We start from the raw sequence: 21,095 nt of genomic DNA, 5'->3' as shown, positions 1-21,095 counted from the left end.
ACTCACTACTCAGCCGTACTTTTGGTAGATTGGGTGTTCTTGGAATTTTGCTACCTTGCTGGTATTCCTTTTGCAAGTTTGTTTTGCAGAACACTTTCAGGTCTGCTGCTATTTATATTATTGGCATTTTGGAGCATCGATCTCTGCTGGTTGACACAGAGCTGTTCAAAGCAGGGCATGGAAATATAAGCTGTACCACAAAGACCTGAAGCAAGGATGGAGATCTTCCCTGCATTACCCTCACGTACACAGCCCAGTCAAACTTTCTGCACAGTTCATGCAAAGGCATCTCCTTTGCTCCCTCCCCCCTACCATAAAGCACCCTGGTATCCCCACCAAGACCAGGATCCCACAAAGCACTTCCTTAAGGGGATGGAACACAAAGACCGATGTTATGATAGAACCACAGAATGGCCTGGGTTGCAAAGGCCCACAATGCTCATCTGGTTCCAACCCCTGCTGTGTGCAGGTCACCAACCAGCAGACCAGGCTGCCCAGAGCCACATCCAGCCTGGCCTTGAATGCCTGCAGGGAAGGGGGATCCACAGCCTCCTTGGGCAACCTGTTCCAATGCCTCACCACCCTCTGGGTGAAAAACTTCCTCTTCATATCCAACCTAAACCTCTCCTGTCTCACTTTAAAACCATTCCCCTTGTCCTACCACCATCCACCCTCACAAACAGCCGTTCCCCTTCCTGTTCATCCGCTCCCTTCAAGCACTGGAAGGCCACAATGTCCAGGTCTCCCTGGAGCCTTCTCTTCTCTGAGCTAAACAAGCCCAGTTCCCTCAACCTTTCCTCATAGGAGAGGTGCCCCAGCCCTCTGATCACTTCAGTTATGCCATTTATTGGTGCACAATGAAGGCAGAGGAAGAAGTGTGAGTGAAAGTCACTGCTGTCTTACTCCAGCACTGCTAATAGTAACCCAGATCTTACCCAGCCACTCACACCATCTACGCCATTTGTCTTCATATCTTCCTAGCAGAGCACACGCGTGGCTTTTCGTGCACACAAAGAGGAGGAAGAATAACTTGAAGCAATGTCCAACCAAGGAGCACAACTTACAGCACAACTTCTGCTTCCACGCCACTTCAGCACCACATCCTCACAAGAGGAAAAGCAAATCCCATCAACTCTTAATCCACAGCTTAACAGAGGAGTGAAAGAACATTTTCTGCCCCAGCTGAAAGGCACATCCTTTGCTCTGGCTATAATTAAACTATGAGAAGTTGCCCGTGCTTGCTGGAGATGTATGGGCCACGCCAGGTTGCACACAGCATCCACTTCTAGCAAATACAGCACATAGCTTTCTGCAGAAACCTGACCAGACTGCTTGGTACGGCCATTAAAAACAAAACCATCCGTTCAGCTCAACAGTTTTCACGCTCCTATAAAATTCACTAAGATGCCAGAACCAAAAACAAAATTCAGGGTGGGAATACGAGTTAAGCAACTAAAAGCAGGATGTCAGCATGGGGACACCTGCAACATACAGGACTGCCAACCTGACTGCAACAGCCAACACAGAGTCAGGGCCAACAAATGCATTTTGGGGGACTGAAACCTGTGGGAAAATGGGAACTGGCTTGTGAGGACTGGGAACTCCTTGGAAATAGAGGATGTAGGATGGATGCAGGTGAGATAAACCAGCACTGGGGCAGGAGAGGATGCTGCTTGCACAGCTGGGCACCTCCCGGCATCTCTCCTGCACATGAGGTTTATTTGGGAGACCACACAAGTTCTAACCAAACCCCTCTCAATTTTTCCTTTGCTTATTCCAAGCCTTCTAGACCTTTTGATTTAAAATTTATCATTCTGCATCAACACCCACCAGGGGTAGGTATAACATGCTTCAACTCAAAGGGCAGCTGAAAAAAGGGAGTTAAAAGTTTTGTTTGCAGCGGAGGTGTGCTTGAAGGACTCTGAGATCATCCTGACATCATTACAAGCAGCGCTCGCCTTTCTCACTCACAGAACAGAACGATGAATTCCGCAGTGAATTATTTTCAACAGATTACTCCTTACATCAGGGTTTACTCACTCCATTTTCCCAGCAGCCCCCAAGCGGGGGCCATGAGTCAGCAGCAGCCCTGAGCCCTTCCTGTAGAGCCATGGGAGATGGTCCAGCCACCCGCGGTCACCTCCTCGACCAGACTTCATCGACCGAGCTCCTCTCAGAGATGCCCATGCATCCCACATCAAGAGCTGCCAGAACGATGAGATGGCACATGGGAGGGGAAGCGAGGGGCAGTCTCTCTGTTGCATTTTTTGTCCCAGCTGTGAAACATCTGGGGTACTCGAGGGGGTGGTCAGCACATCCAACATCCCATGGGATCCCCACTCAGGAGCCCTGGAGCAGCAGGGCTGTGGGATTCTCCCCTTCCAGCTGCAGGGTGATGCTCAGCAGCCGGCGCCATTAGGGTCAGAGTCCTTAGGGCATCCTGGGTCACAACACATCCAGCCCAACCTCAGGCTGGGACCATCCCTGCATCTATTTCTGGGACTCCCTCTGCTCTCAGGGGATGCCAGCAGTGTCCCACGTCCTCCAGTCATGAGAGCTTTCACACGCAGCCTGCTGAGACCCCAAGCTGTCCACACCATGTACAGCTTCTGGTGACAGCAACTGGTTGCCACATTCACCTCCCAGCAGCCCAGACCCCACCACAACCCCAGGAGCCTGGGCTGCTCTCAGCATCATCTGTGCACTAAACCACATCCAACCATATGGATTATCCGTGCAGTCAGATGTGTGCCTCCCCCCATGCGTTTCCCTCTCCTACTGGTGCTGGCCCAGCAAGCAAGCACTGCTGTCTGCAGTTGGAGCTTAGAGTCAAAACTTATTACTCGTATTTTCAGTCTGCCAGGGACTCACACTGAGATCTTGGCCAATGGGCTCCCCCTCCCTCCTCCCCATTTCCCACACAGAAGAGAAAGTAAGACGCAGAAAGGTTAAATGGGAACAAAAAAGGCCGTGCTGCTTTCTTCCCCCCACCTCAGATCACCACTGAGATCAGAGTGGAGCAAATCCATGACTTGCATAGCTGGTACATTTCCATTCTTGAAATAAAAGTTTCCAAGCTTTTTAGAAAACTAACTGAGGAGATCCGGGCTACGAATTCTGCCATCTATTTTGCAGCAATGTGGTTAAATATGGATAAGCAAAAACCAGCACTCCTCTGATCTTCAGATAACCACATGCACCTTCAAACCACCCTGTAAATCAACATGCTGGGATGTTATACTCCATACTCCTTGACGCATCCATCCTAACCAGCGCCACAGCCAGGCCAGCTGCTGGTATTTAGCTTTCCATGGAGAAAGGAGATACTTTTTTTAGCCAAAAAGACCAGTGTGCTTTGGGCTCCTACCAGCATAAGGCAGAGGCTCACTCCTAGCTGGTCCAATTTAAAATGATGGGTTTAGGTCAATACTGGGTTACTGCTCTCTCCTGGCACTGGTACCTTCCTCATCAGATCCATGTCACGCATAGAGATAGCTGAGATTTGTGGTAATTGCCAAACCAGGCAGGAATCCAGAACTATGCTGTACCCAAGGAACTGAGCCCTGGAGGGATCCATGACCCACCTACAGCAATCAGCTCCCCCAGCAGATATCCCTACTGCACAGCACAATTGAGCAAGCCAGCTGCAGTACCTTCCATAAAATGAACCACAATGCTGAAAAACCCATCTGAAAGCCACATCGTATGCATTTACAGAAGTTTACAACTGTTTCCAGCAAAATAATTAACAGCTTCCTTTGCAAGCACGATGGCATCGGGTGACTGGGGCTCCTCGGGGAGTGACAGTCTGTGTGTTTCACTTCCCTTTCTCAGGAGCTGATCAAGGAACAGAAGTCAGACGGATGCTGGCCCTCCAGCTCCCACCACGGTACTCCATGGGAGCAGCTCCACGTGGTGCCAGCTGCAGCCAGGTCTGCAGAGGAGCATCAGCTCTTGCAGTGAGATTTGTGTGTCCCACTCCAGTTGCTGGGAGGGTTGGTGGGGTTGAGCAAAGCAACAGAGGGTTTTGGCATCCCAAGAGCAGGAGCTGATGCCTACTATCATCATGAGGCAACACCTGGGGATGGTTATTAGGAAGGAAGCCAATTCCCCTTCCTCAGTCCCCAGAGTGCTTGGCTTTCTCAACCAAACCATTTCCCACCAGCACTGATGACCTGAGCAAGCCTCAGACAGGTAGCAACATCCCACACGGCACCAGCTCATAGAATACCCACAGAGCAAGCAGGAAGAGGAAACAGACCAAGAAGCCTCTATGTTCCATCACAGCTGGGAAGGCTTGCATCCACTCGATTAAAAACAGGTCTCCAAAAAATAATAAGAAGCAAAGCAATGACAGCACAGCATTGGGCACACGTGTTTGTTGGCATGGCACTGAGAACCAGCAAGAACTGAGCACAGCTGGCTCAGCACAAGGGAGCATAAGATCTAGGGGAGATACACACTTCCCTCTGACTGGATTTGCCATTTCTGGATGTCCAGAGATGGGGCAGGGAAGGATGTGCTCACTGGGGGACATGGGACAACAGCCCCAGCGACTGGGACCCCTCTGCCTGTCCTTGTGAGCAGCACAGCCAAAAACCAGCCCTGGAAGAGTATCTCCCCACCACGGGTCAAAAGCATATTTTAATCATATTTTAATCATGTTCGTCCGCACGCACCCCACATCAAGCTCTTAATTAACAATTATTTGCTTTTGGAAGAAAGGGGGGGGGGGGGGGGGGCATATTCAGGTTTGATTACCTTCTATCTGTCAGGTTAAATATTCACTAGTTCTCTTTCTAGGAAGCCCCCAAGGGGTTGTTTGTATAAAATACGTGTTTTATTTCATGCGCTGCCCACTCTCAGTTCGCACAATTAATCAGGGTAAACTTTTTGCTGGCTTTCCTTAACGGCCAAAAAAACTGCGTGCAGACAGAGGAGCGATACATCGAGATGACAGAAACACCAACTGCAGACAAAGGGCTGATTTTGTGCCCTTGGAGGTTCACGTGGCCGGATGGATCCCAGGGAGGGCAGGATTGGGCCATCGGAGAGGCCACTGCAGTCCCTGCTGCAAACCCAAGCGTGCAGCTGGGGGAGAGCAGAGCGGAAAAGCTGGAGGGTGAGCAAAGAGCAGAGCAGTGCTGCATGGAGCTGCTGCACCGCCGAGCCGAGGGAAACCTCCTGCTGCCAGCAAAGGACAAACCTCTGAGGATCACATCCCGGATGCCGACACGCAAATAAAAAGCAACGTTGGAAGGCTTTGTGCAGGCAGAAGGGTATTCGGGGCCGTGTTAAAATATCAGCGTTAACAACAAATAAAAACCCGCGTATGGGCGCCGTAGGTAACGGCAGTCTGTGCTCCTAAAGGGAGGGTGGGAAGGGAGCAGGGCCGCCCCGCATCGCCCAGGAGGGCGAGCAGCCCCACGCTGCCGGGGGCAGAAATCCTAGCGGCCCACTCGCACCGCCAGAAAATGAAGTTGCTGTCAGCGGACGATGAATTCATGCGCCAAGAGGGAGAAGGCAGGCAGAGGAGCGGCGGTGAGGACGGGGTGACGGGGCGGCCGTGACAGCTCCGAGGTGAGCACGGCGGGGAGCGCAGCCAGCGATCAGCGCGGCGATGCGCACACGTCTGTATGCCCGCTTATCGCCCGTACGCGGTCGCACGCAGCAGCAACCTGACACCTTTCGGGGGAAGCAAAATGGAATCGCTGTGCGGCCACAGTGAGGAGCTGGGGGTTGGGGGGGGGGGGGTGGACCATCTGCAAAACGCCACGACAAATAACCGGGTGCCTACCTGGGGTGGGGGCCGGCAGCGATCCGCGCTCCGCGCTGCTCCCGTCTTTATGAGATGTTCGGCTCAGGCGGTGCTATTTGCATTCTTTCATTAGCACCTGTTTCGAGTGAGGAAGGAGAAAGCTCATTACGAGATCAGCTTTCTTTCGAAATAAATTATTAAAAAAAAAAAATAGAGAGAGAGAGGGATGTCTGCTGCCAAATAATAACAATGCTAATAATTAAAAAAAAAAAAAAAGGAAAAAAAAAAAAAACACATGTATATTAAAGCCCCAAAGTAGGCAGTTTAATAATGGGAGATCTTGCAGGTTGTGAGCATGCTCCAGCCGGAACAAATCCTTCCTCTGTTATTCCTCTGAATAAAAATAAACCGTGCTCAAGAAACCCAAACGGAAGCTTCCTCCTAGAATCCCTGCTGCTGAAAAATATGTAATAAATTCAGCCTGAAGACGCAGCCTCTAATCAGCAGCTGTTTTCTGGATCCAAAGCCAGCCAAAGCCTCTCTTGTCTTTTCCCACTATGAGTCTGGGCCTTTTTGAAAAGGGTTTTAACCTTTTAAAGATACAGTGCACCAATTATCACTTCTGGAGGACCATCGCTCGCAGCACAAATAAATTAATAAAGCGGCAGCGGTGGCACAGCCGGAGCAAAGGAGGAGGTGTGGTTTGCGTGAGCAGCCCTTCTTCATTAATATTATTAGAGATATATTTTTTTCTAATAGGATTCACCCCCCCCACCCCCCAGCCCTCCCCGCTGGGGGGAATAATAATAAACAGAGAACTTGCCACTCGGCTCTTGGATAAATGCACAGTCATTATAAAAATGAACAGCTGCTGGATGCGATTCAGGGAGCTGCGCGGCCGCTCCTGATCCGGGTTGAATTGGTTACAACTGAATTTTTGGTATTAACAGTTTCGGTCCCAGGGTGCTGTGTGAGGGTTAACACAGCACGGCTCTGTCAAGTGCTTCCCATCAAACCGAGGATCAGACTGCAAAGTTTGAACCCAGCAGCTCTGGCACGGCAATAAAGCATTCTCCAGGAGGTGGGATTTCGGTTTAACGAACCAAACCAAAGCCCCTCCAAAACTGCTCCTCCTCTAACAACGCAGCTCCCTGGGGACAGCACAGAGTTGGGGGGGGAGGAGGGGGGCGGTGTCAGCTCCCCCTGCAGCACTGTATCCCAAAGCTCAGCACCCTGGGGGTGTCCCGGTGCCCCCAGCACCAGGCTGCCAATTGCATTCTCCTGGGCAGGGAGCAGTCAGCAAAGGGCCGTTCCCTGCAGCCCCCAGCGTGCAAACCAAGGAGCAGGCAGTCCTCCCTCCACCACCCCCCCCCAGCTGAAATTCATCATATTTCATGTGTCGCTGCTCCAGCCTCGCCAATTGGCTGAGCACTGGCGGGCGGAAAAAATGTCAGGAGCAGCCCAGCATCACTGCCCACCCACTGCCCCCGGGGTCCTCCTGCAAACACAGCCCGAGGGAGCAACGATCTGCTTCTCAAATAGGAGAAAAAGAGGTTTGTCAACCCCTCTGGCAGCACTCCAGATGGATGCGGGCTGCCAGCAGCTTGACCTTGACCCACACACCAGCGAGGAGCAATCTCCAGAGGAGGGAGATTGCACGCACCTTTCAGACCTTTCAAGACCAAGCTTATCAGCACGGTTATCTTAATAGGTGGAGAAGCTGGGATTGCTCAGGTTGAAGCTACCAAACGCGCAGCAATGGCTCAAGCAGGCAGGCAGCCCAATGCTTCATCTAATTGTTCTTTGAATGGGAGTTTGGATGGGGGGGGGGGGGGGAGAAGGAAAAAAATCAGAATTTTCTTGGGAAATGAAGCAATGACGTGCTAGGAAAAAAAAGAAAGAAAAAAAAGAATCCTTGTGAAAACTGCTGTCTACCTCCTGTGCAAACACCACATCCAGAAGCAGATGGGGAATATGCAGGAAGACTTCTCTTAAGGAGCAGATGAGCAGCACTTTCCTGGTGGCTCCCAGGAGCATAAAGAGCAGAAGAAACACGCCAGGCAGAACTCTGTATCTTATGCCACTGCTGCTTACACAGGGATAAAAAATTGCATTATGACAGAAAAACAAACAAAGAGGATTTGAACGTGGCACTGGTGGCATAAATCAGCTTATGAAACCCAGAGCTCTCTGCTGATCGTGAGAAAAAGCTGTAATAAGCAGGTGATGTGCTGGAAGAGGTAAAACCAAAGCCTCCTTGTCTGGCCAAATTCTGAGCAGCCTGCAGCCCAGGGCACAGCTCAGGCAGAGCTCTGGCACCGCAGAACTCATCACCACTGTGTGTCACTGTAGGCATTGAAACAAGTGCAGCAAGAGAGAAGAAAGTGAGATAACCAGGCTGTTGAGCCCCCAAACCACTCTCAGCCTCACACCGGACACCTCTTTGTGTTTTAATTCCCTCTTTGGATTTCTTTTTGTCACATCTGCCAGCCTGAGCCATTTGCAGGAGGCAGCTCAAGGCTCTGCTGGCAGAGGACTGATCCATAACTGAGCACTGAACGGTGGTGCACAGCCCAACCCTTCCCCACCTCCACAGCCCTCCTTTGGACTCTGAGTAATATTTTCATGTCCTTTTAGTACTGTCCCCAGTTTCGGGAGTCCCAAGGAGCTGCACAGGGGGAAGGAAAGGATTGAATCCTGTTATCCCTCACAAAATCCCAACGAGAAGCCTCCAAGCACAGCAGAATGCTGAAAAGAAGCCCTGCTAACAGCTTCTCCTTGCAGACTGCCTTCGTGTTGCTCCTACCTTGATTAGAATCACAAAATCATTACAGTTGGAAGAGACCTCTAAGATCACTGAGCCCAACCAAGCACCAACACTGCCCACTAAACCAAGTCTATTGGGAAGGTTCAGAGGTGTCTGAGTCCTCCAGCTTCTATGCATGGTCCTCACATTTATGACCATTCAAGCTCTATCTCCAGGTGCTAGAAGGCAGCAAGGAGTTGCAACAACACCAGCAGAACACAACCACCTGATCCTCTCCAGAAACAGGCCTCAATAAACTCATCCTGAAAGCAATTAGTTAATGAGGTTTTAATCCTTTTCATGTGTGCCATGTTGAGTTTGCATCAGCCCTTCTTACAGAAAACAGCACGCATACAGCATGCAAGTGCTTTGGACCAATTACCTTCACACTGTTTGCCCCTGTTTGTTATTTAATACAGATCTTCATATTTATTCAAAGCTATCTGACATTGCCTTGTGCTTTGGAAACACTAAGCTGTTTCAGCCCCAACCGAGTAAGTGGGGAAGTTCACAGGCAGAGAACAGCTGGGTTGGAGCTTGTCCTGAGCACTGGGATTATTTGCAAAAGGAAATATTCCCCCATGCACTGCACAGCATCCATCTCCAGTGCTGTGTATGCAGTACGCACAGTCAGGTGCGCATCTCTCAGCAGGATGAGGATGAGCTCAGTGCTTTGGCTCTGACATTAAATGGGCATTTATCTGGGGAAAAAAATTACTATGGATTCTCACATGCTGCTTGCTGCTTTTGTTTTTGCCTTTTTTTTTTTCCTAAGTATGTATTAAGTTGTCCCGCTCCACTGTTAGCACAGATTTCCATTTCCTTTGGATACCAGCATTACTAAAGCTCTTTGGGTTTTGTTAGGATGAGAGGTGATGGCCTTAAGTTGTCTCAGGGGAGGGTCAGGGTGGATATCAGGAACAATTTCTGCTCAGAAGGAGTGGTGATGCATTGGCACAGGATGCACAGGGAGTGGTGGGATCCATGGAAGTGTTCCAGAAACGTGGGGATTTGGCACTGAGGGATGTGGGCAGTGGGCATGGCGGGGTGTGTTGGGGTGAGATTTGGGGATCTCAGAGGTCTTTTCCAACCTTCCTGATTCTGTGTTCCCATGGAAAGGCAAGGAATGCTGGCTGTTCTGCCATTTTTCTTCCTGCACTCTTTAGGAGGCAACAAAGATAAAGGCAAAGCATGGCCCAGGAACCTAACAGGTGTCCCAGGGTTGGTCAGGAGGGATGGAATGCCAGCAAGGGAGATGCTGCACCGAGGAACCCAAACCACTTTGCAGAGGATGTTACCCAGCCTGGCTCATTTGAAGTTTAAGGGAGCACAGTTTGATAAGAGATAAAAGGATTCCTGAGCAAACTGAGCCTATTGCCAACTGCAACAAACTCCAGGCACACACTTGAGAGTATTCACACGTTTACCTTGGATTCCCATCACCTGCCCTCACTTTAGAATACAGCTCTCTTAGCATGCACACCTGTCCATGCATCCGGAATGAGCACATCAACCTATGACTGGTTAAAGAACAGAATTCTGCAGACCTCTGGATTCTTGCTCTACCCAGTTCATAGATCAGAGTCATAATTACAATGCAGCATTACACATAATTATAATTAACACTCTCTGCTGTCCCACTACCAGCTGTGATCACAGGATTGTAGGGGTTGGAAGGGATCTCTGGAGATCATCAAGTCCAGCCTCCAAACGATGTTCCTCAAAGCAACTTGTAGGGTTTTGTGATGCCCCAGCTTCACAACAGCCTTCAGTGATCTCAATGTGGGGAGGAATGGCATGAGAGCAACGACTCAGAGCAAATAGTTTTACCCATGTATGGCACTCCAGTGAAATTTAGACTTTGATGAATCACATCACCATTCAACTTCGCTTCCAGTCTGAATCCTATTAGAAAGATCTGTAAAAGTAGCTAAGTAGTAGGATGAGTTTTGCTTATTATTGTGGGGTTTTTCTTCCCCCTAGATTTAAATCATTCCTTGTTCTCGTCAAACAGAGAACATTACCTAATTCCTCTACAGCGTGCACAGGATTGCATGTTATCCCTCTACAAAGAGCCATATTAAGGCAACCACAGACAATAACCTCATACCATTCAGTAACGAAAGCATCATAATCTGCCGTGCATTAAGGTCTAAAAAAACCCTGCCTAATGTTAGAAGAGTCTCAAGCTGTTAAGCCACTACTTAACTACGGTAATTCACCATGAAGTCTCTCCCGTGGCACAGCCAGGGACTTGTTTTCACTTTCTAATAACGAGCACGTGACCTGGGCATTTAATGAGTTCCCGAAATAACTGAACCAAAAGGCAAAATCCAAGAGGTTTCAGTGCCCGGGGAGATTAAAAAAAATCATAATTAAAATAGTGAATGGGCAGAAGAATAAAACGAAGGCTGGGGGGTGATTATAAAACCATTAAGGTGGAATAGGGAGTGTATTGCTTTCCTATCCTGAGGTGTTTTGAGCAGGGCACGAGGCAGCCGTCCTTGCCGTGCACACCTGGGGCTCCATGGCTCTCCCCTTGAAGACATGGGATGATAAACAGGAATACCTGCTCCTCATCTGGGATCCAACAGGAAAAAAAAGGCAGCCAAAGCACTGCAAGGTTTGGTAGCACTATTCCCTGAGGACATCAAAGCTGTGCAGATATTAATGGTCCCTCGCTGCTTTATCACAGAATCATCTGCTTAGGAATATGCATGGGAGGGCAGATGAGTGATGGGGAGAGCCATATCTTGAGTTACTGGGGAAAGAGTCTGCAGGTTTTGACTGTGACCTCTGCTGCAAGCATTGGGTTGGACAGCCTGCAAGTCTCAGTTGGGTCTGCAGCTGACATTTATCACAGATCCATCATTCAGGTTGATTAAGTTTTAAGAATTCTGGTCTTCAAATAATTGTTGGGAGTTTTTTTTTGTTTGATTTTTTTTTTAATTATCATTATCATTTTAACTCCCAGCATAAACATGTTTATTTTATGTTGCCACGCTGGAGCAGCATGCAGTGGAACAGAAGCCTGCATGCCACGCAGCCTCTCCTTCCCACCCTGCTGCTGGAGGATGCGCTGTGCAGCCATGGGCTCGTGCCAGCACAGCACTGTGCAGAGGAAAGACTTGCCAAGCTGAAAAACCCAAGGACAGAAGCTTTGTTTGCAGAAAAATAATAAGACCCACCAGCTACTAAGAACTGTATTTTATAGCTCTAGGTGTCAATTCTGTTCTGCTCCAGAGGCAAGCATATTTCTGATGCAGCAAGGAGCTCTTTCCTTCTTTTGGGGGTTGGACTCAATGATCTCTGGAGGTCCCTTCCAACCCCTACAATTCTGTGATTCCTAGTCAGGACTGGAAAACTGGACGCAATGCGTTTCCCCACACCTCATGCTTCACATTTGCCCAAAGCACGGATGTTCTGCCTGTTCAGAGCTGCAGCATCTCAGAAGGATATAAAGCAGCAGCAGCTGAGAACTGGTCTCCTGAAGATGCAGCATATTTGGGTACAGCCATAGAGAGACAGCCTGAGACTTCTGGGTCCCTCATAACCTTGAAGTCAGAACCTTTGGAGAATGGAGCAGTCCAAGCCGCAGGTCTAAGTTGCATCCCAAGGGTTCATGGTTGGATTTAGATTGCAAATGTGATGGGGAGCTGACGTTTGAAGTTTGAACATTCAGAACTAAAAGCACAAGTCTACAAAGGTAAGATGCCAGGTGTGGTGCTTCCTCCTCACTGCTTCAGTTCATAGAATCACAGTATCTGTAGAGTTGGGAGGGACCTTCAAAGGCCATCTAGTCCAACCCCCCTGCAATGCACAGGGACATCCACGGCTCCATCAGGTTGCCCAGGGCCAGGTGCTATCAAAGTCTCTGGACTTGGGGCATCATCACTTGCTCATCATGGCAAATACTGCAGCTCAGCAGCAGGAACCTGCATGATGAGGTTTCACTCCTGCAGTCTTTTAGGATGCAGTTTCTTGTATGCACACATTAAGGAGAGCTTTTCCATTCAGGACAGATAACCCTGGATAGAAAGCATCCACAGAGAGCAACTCAAGGCCAGACACTGAAAACTTCTGCTATCTTTGAGTTGCCTTATTGAAATACTTCTGTGCATTTATAACTCATCGGATTATGCTATAAACAGTAGACAAGAAGCTAAACAAGTTATTCTGAACTTTTAGGCTAAGATCTGCAGCAAAACTTTGTTCCAAACTGGGAGGAGAGAAAGAAAATTGCATTTTGGCTGAAGGCCAGGTTCTGAATTTCTAATTAACTTCAACTTTTTCATAGTCTACCCCTTGATAATTCATGTAACCTCTTTCACTGAAGGGGGCTACAGGGAGCCCTGCATCAGATCAGGCAGAAATAATTCGAGTTCAGAAAATCTGCTCTCGATTAACCCTTGAGAAAATGAGCTGGGCAACAAGCGAGGTTGGTAGCAGCAGGTAAAAGCTCAGAGATGTCTTTTAGCAGGTTGAGTACAGATCAGGCTGGTAGATTTACCTGCCTATCTCCGAGTGGTAAAAGTTGATCATTCGCGTAAAAATACAAATTTTACATTAATACTTAGAAGCTACCAGCATACAAGAGAATTCAAGCGTGTAAGAAGTCATATCTTTTTATTAGACCAACTAAACTGACTGGAACAGTAATAACCAGACCAGCATGCCTAAGCCCTTGCCCATTTTTATCAGCCCTGCCAGCTGGTCTACCGACAGATACGGCCAGTCCTTATAAACTCCTTCCATGCCTTAGAGCAGCATGGTGACAACAAAATGCCACCTCATTAACAGACACAAAGCATCCGCATTTAGGCTTTCAGAAAGCCTGTAATTACCAACTTTGCACGCCTTGCCCTTATCTCCATCAGGAGGAGAACGCCTTTATTTCCAGCTAAACAACCAGACTGCCAGTGGAAGCCATTTCTGGGAGGGAATTAATGAAAACATCCATTGCTGAATCAACTGAGTTGAGGTTAAGTAACTCAGACCATCACACTCAGGGCAAATGGCATTTGGTAGCCTGACTGTCCCAGAAGGCCCGAGCGAGGTGCAGCTCCCTGGGCACATCCCTCCCTTTCTTCTCCCAAACCTCAACCCCACAGCTGCTCCGATTTTCTGGCTGTGGGTTTTGCTTTCGCACACACTCTTGCAATGTTAAGTGAAAGAGTTGCTGCCTCCTGGGCAAAGCAAAAAAAGCAACGGTGCAGCACCAGCTGCAACAGTCCTCTCCTCCTGGAGATCCTCCCAAGAGGTATCAGGGTATTTCTACTCTCAAATGCCTAAAGAAAGTGAGTGTGAATAACAGAATTTAGAAAATTATCGAATTTGTTGCAATGATACATCAATCAAATCCGTAAATTACTTTTTTTTTTTTTTTTTTTTTTTTTTACTATTATTCAAAAGGAAATGCTCTGCAAGAGGAAATGCTCTAATACAGATAAGACAGAATCATAGAATCACTGAATGGCCTGGGTTGAAAAGAACCACAATTATCTCCAGTTCCAACCCCCTGCTGTGTGCAGGTCACCAACCAGCAGCCCAGGCTGCCCAGAGCCACATCCAGCCTGGCCTTGAATGCCTGCAGGGATGGGGATCCACAGCCTCCTTGGGCAACCTGTGCCAGTGCCTCATCACACTCTGATGAAAAACTCCTCATATCCAACCTAAACCTCCCTTCTCTTAATTTAAAACCATTCCCCTTGTCCTATCACTGTCCACCCTCAAAACAGCCATTCCTCCTCCTGGTTATACACTCCCCTCGAGTACTGGAAGGTCACAGTGAGGTCTCCCTGCAGGCTTTTCTTCTCCAAGCTAAACAAGCCCAGTTCCCTCAACCTTTCTTCGTAGGAGAGGTGCCTCAACCCTCTGATCATCTTAGTGGCCCTCCTCTGGGGGCAACAGACAAGGACTGGATTTAGTCTGGAAGCTTGGCATTGCCTTCCATGTTTCTGTCTGAATAGGAAAGGCAAAAAGCTACCACAAAAAGCCTGGTCTGCTGCAAGAAGCCTGCAGGAAATTCTTGGCCATGGGCTGGGCAGGTTCTGTGCACACACTGGGATCTGGGCTCACCAAGTCCCATTTGTGGGCACGATGATCTCCCAAAGCAAGAGGTGTGGTTCCTCCATGGCTTCACCTACAGTGTTGCACACAGTGTTTGGAGGAGAGTGCTGGTGTTAGCCATGCACAGAGGAATCCAGGTGAACAACATTAAAAAGCACACAACAGACCATGGAGGAAACAAGAAAATGTCAACACGATGGTCAGGAATAAACATCAGCAGTGGGAAGGAGCTGGCCTGCTGTGAGAGCCAAAACCAAATGCAAACCTGCAGCTAGGAAAGCAATTGGACTGCACCAATCTGGAGCTGGGCTTGTTTCTTTCAGCAAATATATTTCAGAGGACAGATTCTTGGTGAGAAGAAGAGACTTAAACCATATCTGGCATCCACTTTTCTTTTGCATGGCTCAAAGATAAACAATTCCACTGGTTTGTTTGATTTAGAAGGAAGGACACAGCCCTGCTGTTAAATATTTTAGGTGAGAATTCACACATCTTCCATCATCCAACACTTGATATTCAAAATAAGATCCTGCTCAGATCGAGAAAACATTCTAATTAGATTCAGAACTGCATCAAGCACCCCACTATTCATCTTTTAATGACTATTTATGCAATATTGAGCTTGACATTTATTGCAGCTTGACCACTGGGGAACAGGAAAGGCAAGTGGCAGCTTGCAATTTTTTCCCTACCTCAATTTCTGAAAACGTTTTGCACCTTGCCATTCTGGTCAAACTCTGTTCACTGTGACAGTCACCTTAATTGAATCCAATGGTAACAGCCCCAGCTCCTCACATACAGCCCAGCCCCTTCCAACAGGGATCTGCCCCAGCACTGCGGCTCGAACAGAGGATGACATTTCCTGCTGTTACAGCAAAGCACATCTGAGAGTCAAAAATAACATTACAACATGGAAAATTATACTTCCTCCTGCTGACTCTAATCCAGGTGAGCCCAGCTGTGGCTGAAGGGAAATTAAATATTAGCTTGCAAGCACTGCACTAGTCCTGGTAGGGCTGAAGCTAGGAGTGTCACTGAAGAGACAGAAGGAAGAAAAAGCTGAGCTCACTCAGCTGAGATTGGGGGTTGGATTTCACCCTGAAGGCCTGGATTTGGAATCAGCAGCTGCTGCGGCCAAGCTGTGCACTGCTGGCCCTTCAGTGGCACCCTCTGATTTGAGGTCCCAGGCTGCAATGCCTTCACCCAAGTGAAGCTCTGGCTGAAGCACACGGCAGCTGTGCTTTGCTTCTTCTCTGAGGAACCTGCTATCAAAAAGAAAAAAAACAAAACAAAACAATACAGTCTGGGTATTTATTATGGACATTGCTCTTCACTCGCCAGTTCTCTCCATCCTTTTCAGATCCGCAGACTGATCCATTGCTGATCCTCAGCCCTGGAGAGCTCTATGAGCAAACTAATAATCCCCATGTCAGAGCAGGGTTGGAACAATAAGCAACAAATTATGGGTGATGACAAGAGGTACAAAGAACAAGATGAAGTACAGAAACCAGCTAGCCATTGGTCCTAAGTAATTCCCATAGCAAGAACAGCAACTTGTGCATGAACAAGAGTTTACAGACTGCATCGTGGCCTTATTTTGGCACAACCATTTCACTTGTAAAGGCCACATTCATTCCAGCTTCTTGCATTGGATATTTAGAAATGTCTGAAAGGAGATAAAGTGGCTACTTTCTTTGCCATGAAGCGGTGTTAGGAATAAAAGTAATGTTATTAAGTATTTGTAAATATATACAGCTATAAAATATACCTCTGATAGAACTGAGATTTACTGACAATTGTGGTTCAACTGACATAACTCATGGATATAACTCAAATGTGTCTGCAAAGAAAATTCTGTGTCTTTTAGCAAGTAAGTATTCCGGGTCACGGCTGAGGGTCTTCAGCTGAGAGAATTACTGTCAAAATAATGGACATTTCTGAGCCCTGTGAACATGAGAAAACCAACATCTGCTCCAAAATCAGGACTTCCTTGCATCTCTCTGGCAATCCTTAGGAACTGAAGATTGAAAAATGAAAACTCCCACATACCAAGGAGGGGAAATGAATCTGGAAAGCTCTGGAGCCAAGGCTGAGGACCGATGTCCTGTTCCAGCCCCAGCTGGGTGCCCCCATCACCACACAGTGCTCCCTCCCACAGCTGGGTGAGCCAAACGCTCCTCACCTCCAGTAGAAGCAACACATCATCTGTCACCACCAAACTGATGGCATCAAAGCAGCCATCCCATGGCTGAGCTGGGCCAGCAGGGTGATAAAATGCAACCTTCAAAGATGCCGTCTGAAATCAGCACTGTTCCTTGCAAAATTCAGTTTGGGTGGCACAGCTGGCCCACGCAGATGGAAATACAAAGGCAGAAGGGCAATTGCTATCGTAGAAAAGAATCATAGAATGGCCTGCGTTGCAAAGGACTACAGTGCTCATCCAGCTCCAAGCCCCTGCTGTGTGCAGGTCGCCAACCAGCAGCCCAGGCTGCCCAGAGCCACATCCAGCCTGGCCTTGAATGCCTGCAGGGATGGAGCATCCACAGCCTCCTTGGGCAACCTGTGCCAGTGCCTCACCACCCTCTGGGGGAAAAACTTCCTCCTCATATCCAACCTAAACCTCCCTTCTCTTAATTTAAAACCATTCCCCTTGTCCTATCACCATCCACCCTCACAAACAGCCGTTTCCCCTCCTGTTCATCCATTCCCTTCAAGTACTGGAAGGCCACAATGAGTCTTCCTGGAGCCTTCTCTTCTCCAAGCTAAACAAGCCCAGCTCCCTCAACCTTTCTTCATAGGAGAGGTGCCCCAGCCCTCTGATCATCTTAGTGGTCCTCTTCTGAACCTGTTCCAAGAGAAATGTATTTCCATGCATTTCTCCAACTTGGACCACCACATTAGACTTGGCACTGTGCAGTGCTTTAAAAAACCCCAAAGCTGTAACTTTTTAAATAAGTGAGGGTTGGCCTAACTGCACATGTACTCTGCTGGAGAAGGTCCAAGCAGCCTAAAAAAAATCACTCGGGTGTTTGAATGGGAAGCCTCACCAGAGCTGCAGTTGGACACAGAGCCACAGTCAGCAGGAGAGCTGCTTCACAGAGCCTCCAAGTGCTGCCCTTGTGTGCAGCTCTGGATGCACTGTAGTGATAGAGCAATCAAAATACCTTCTCAAAAAATATTTCTTTGTAACGTGACACTGCAATTTTAACACCCCACCCTGCCCACTCCTTGGCATTTAAAGTCATAAGCAGTCACCTGCTTAATGCAGCACTGGAGATTTGGATGGAGAGGTTTTCCATCCACATATTGACCCGATTATAACTCCGAAGTCCAAGGAGATAGCAGCCAAGGAAACGTTAGGATTTGGTTAATGAAAGTGTACAGACACCACCTACCCCCACCTCTGATCTTCCAAGGCAGGAGGTTTTCATTCGTTTTGCTCCCTTCTGAAAAACCAGAAGCAGATGTTTTAGGTTAGGAATAAGACCATTGAAAGCAGAGGCTCTCTGCAAGAAGAGATTTCAAGTTCTTCCACACAATCTCTGCATATACTCATCATCCTCTCTTTCCCAGCTTGGATTAATTAAAAAACTCAAAGTGCAACTGAATCTGGAAATCAGATTTCTCTGTAGCAAGAACTGAGGGCTCTTTATCACTTAACGCTGGATGAGGAATTAAGAGCAACAAGCAGCACTAATTACTTCCAGTAGCAAAATGAAGAGCCTTGTATCAGCATACTTGATCCTCTGCTATCAAGCAGTGGTCATCAGCCCACCCCAACCCCAAACCTGAACCCTAAAACAAACACTAACCCTAATCCTAAATCTAACCTTAACCCAAATGTAACCCTAACTCTAACCCCAACCCTAACCTCAACCCTGACCCCAACCTAACACTAACCCTAACCCCAATCCCAACCCCAACCCCAACCCCAACCCTCCAGGTTGCAAATAACCCCAGAACATTTGTATAGGTTGGAGACGGAGGAAACACAGCAGCATGCAGACACCCAGGCCAGCCTCACAGCTGCTGGATGAGGCACTTCAACGGGATTTCCAAAATTAACTCACATAATAGTTTGCAATATTGAGTCCTGAGAACAAGGTTCCGAGGCAGCAGCTTGGTCACAGCAGAAGCAATGGATCTCCCTGGGAAATAAGGTTAAAATGGCTTTTCCCAGCTTGAAATGTGAGTCCCTGCAGGTTATGTCACACCTTTCAGTTCTCAGCATTGCTAGCAATAGTGTTTCGTTTTCCCTTTCAATTGCATCAACTTCTGCGCAAGAAAAGCTCAATTTTCCCATGTGACCTTCTGCTAAAAGGGAAAAACTCCTCAGGGCAGGCTGCTGGTGCCTCTTAAATAGAGAAAACTTTCAACAGTTCCTGCAATGAAACAAGGAAGGGGTTGGGAATGCCAGGGCAGCATTTAACTCGTCAATAAGCCCATCCCTGCTAGCAAGTGACAAGTGAGTGTGAGAAATGCAGGCAGTGGTGGCTTGATGGCTTGACAGCGATCTCATATGTCTTATCAGAGCAAATTGGACCTGGAAACATGAAAGATTTGCAGTATATGCAGCTCTTGGGAATGCAGCCATCATTTTGATGTGACTTGGGGAATGCTGGCCCTCAGGAGAGGCTGACAGGCAGCAAATTCAGCTGCCCATTACCACTCCGTGGTGTCAGCCCAGGTCCTGCACCAGCAATGCCATCTTCCTTCCCAGCTCAAGGCCTTTTGCTGCAGCTCCTGCACTGCATACTGAAAACACAACCAAGCTTCAAAGTCATGGGAGCTCAGTGATGAGCAAAGCCTTGAGGCACTGCAAAGCTCAACTCCCTCTGCATAGGCTTTACATGCATTAGAATATTAATTTTTTCTCCACTTATTTCTTTGAGTTTCATCTTTTCCAGTGCTTGCACAGCCACACTGGTGGCTGCTGCTCCCCAGTGTATGGGAAGTTCTCCATTAGGCAGCAGCTCTACTCTCCGAGCACCCAAAGCTGCACGCATTGGCTCTGGAAAGTAAAGCACTCACGCCTCTGTGGGTGTGAGGAGCTGGAGGAGCACTGCCCAGTGGGCAGCCACCCTTCAGGTCCCCTTTCATTGGAATAACAGAATTTATATTGCTTCTGAAGGCTGAAATCCATTTCAGCATTTCAAACTCAGCGTGCCATCACATGTTGCGGCATTACAGCTCGCTGCTGCCCAGAGCGCATTAATAGCAACTCCTGAAGCTATTAATACCACAGCCTGCAGCTGACCCATGGCAGCAGCTGGGGGTCTGTGCATGCTGACAGATCCGTGTGTCCTTCCAGCAGCACCACGTCCATCTGGGGCAGGGAGACAAGCAGCAGCAATGGCAAATAGCTGGCTGGGATTGTACAACCATCCCAAATCCTTGATCCTATTGAGGAAGCTCTCCCTCAAGGAGATGAAACCATTCATCTTTTCTTCATACGTAAAAGCATTTCAATATTGAAAAAAGGGAATTTATTATTTTTTCTTTCCTGAAAAGAGCACTGGAAACCCTCCCAGTCATCCTGTACCAATGGTGAGACCCAAAACTTTCTGCTGGTGGGTGGCGGGATGAGCAAATTTCATCACGAGGTGAAAGGTTTCACAGTTTCACACTTCTCCCTCCAGATAAACTCTGCCCCACCGTCGCACTGCTCAGATCAGTGCTCAGAGGTATCTGCTCCCCACGTCCCTCCTACCCCATGGGAAACCCTTCCAGCAGTTATGACCAAAACGAAACAAAACAAAACAAAAGCCCCCAATCTGGCACTTATTTATTTCTCTTCAATCTCCCTTAAACAAGTTTATCATATGAAGTGATAAAGAAATGAGAAGCTTGCTTTGCTTCCGTCACCTCTGCTGCAGACAGATGGGTGACCCTGCAACTGCCACTGCTGTAAGCAGCATGTTAAAACATGAAATTTGGCTTGGGGCAGCAAAACTGGATCATGCCAATGGATGATTGCCTTCAGCTGCACCCCCTGCTTTAATTTTTTGCTTTACCACCTAAATACAAACCCATTTCCTAAAGCACAAACCCACTGCTGTCAACATTGTGGACACACTTAAGATTTTTCTCCTAATGAACACAGCAGAAAGGAGTTCAAGACCTGTTGCCTTCAGTTCTTAAATACCATCAAAAAAATACACAACACCATGCTTTCTGCAGCCAAAGGGTGGAGTGGCAAAGGACTGGAAGCCAGATGAGTACATCAGCAAATACACAACTCCCACTTTCACCCAGAACCTTGCAGAGCTCCGTGTTTCCCTGAAATCCACAGCTTGGAGTCAACCACATACATTTGAGACAGAGCTGTAACCACATAACTCCCTATTAAATATATACTCATAATATAACATATAATAAATGCTTCCTATTCTGTTGCCAGCTGCATGGATAAGGCTCCCATTCCTCCTTCAGCCACCTGTCTCTGTTATAACCACCGCATGG

The 21,095-nt window shown here is 48.0% G+C and overlaps 1 protein-coding gene across 3 annotated transcripts in view; it reads right to left on the bottom strand.

Annotated features, from left to right (window-relative positions):
- HIVEP3 (HIVEP zinc finger 3) overlaps positions 1-8,794 on the bottom strand; it is a 224,046-nt gene extending 215,252 nt beyond the window's left edge. For 2 of the 3 annotated variants that reach the window (XM_048968662.1, XM_048968663.1), the window contains exons 1-3: positions 8,565-8,794; positions 7,694-7,844; positions 5,798-5,894 (exon numbers count right to left, since the gene is read on the bottom strand). The gene's annotated coding sequence lies outside the window, so the exon portion shown is untranslated. Of the gene's footprint in view, positions 1-5,797; positions 6,393-7,693; positions 7,845-8,564 lie in introns of those variants that run through there. The other variant, XM_048968666.1, reaches the window with a different exon arrangement.
- Positions 8,795-21,095: the final 12,301 nt, after the last annotated feature.

This window comes from Lagopus muta, chromosome 23 (genome assembly GCF_023343835.1).
Source record: "Lagopus muta isolate bLagMut1 chromosome 23, bLagMut1 primary, whole genome shotgun sequence".
In the NCBI taxonomy this organism is placed as follows: domain Eukaryota; kingdom Metazoa; phylum Chordata; class Aves; order Galliformes; family Phasianidae; genus Lagopus; species Lagopus muta.
This window is presented reverse-complemented; position numbering and strand designations above follow the sequence as displayed.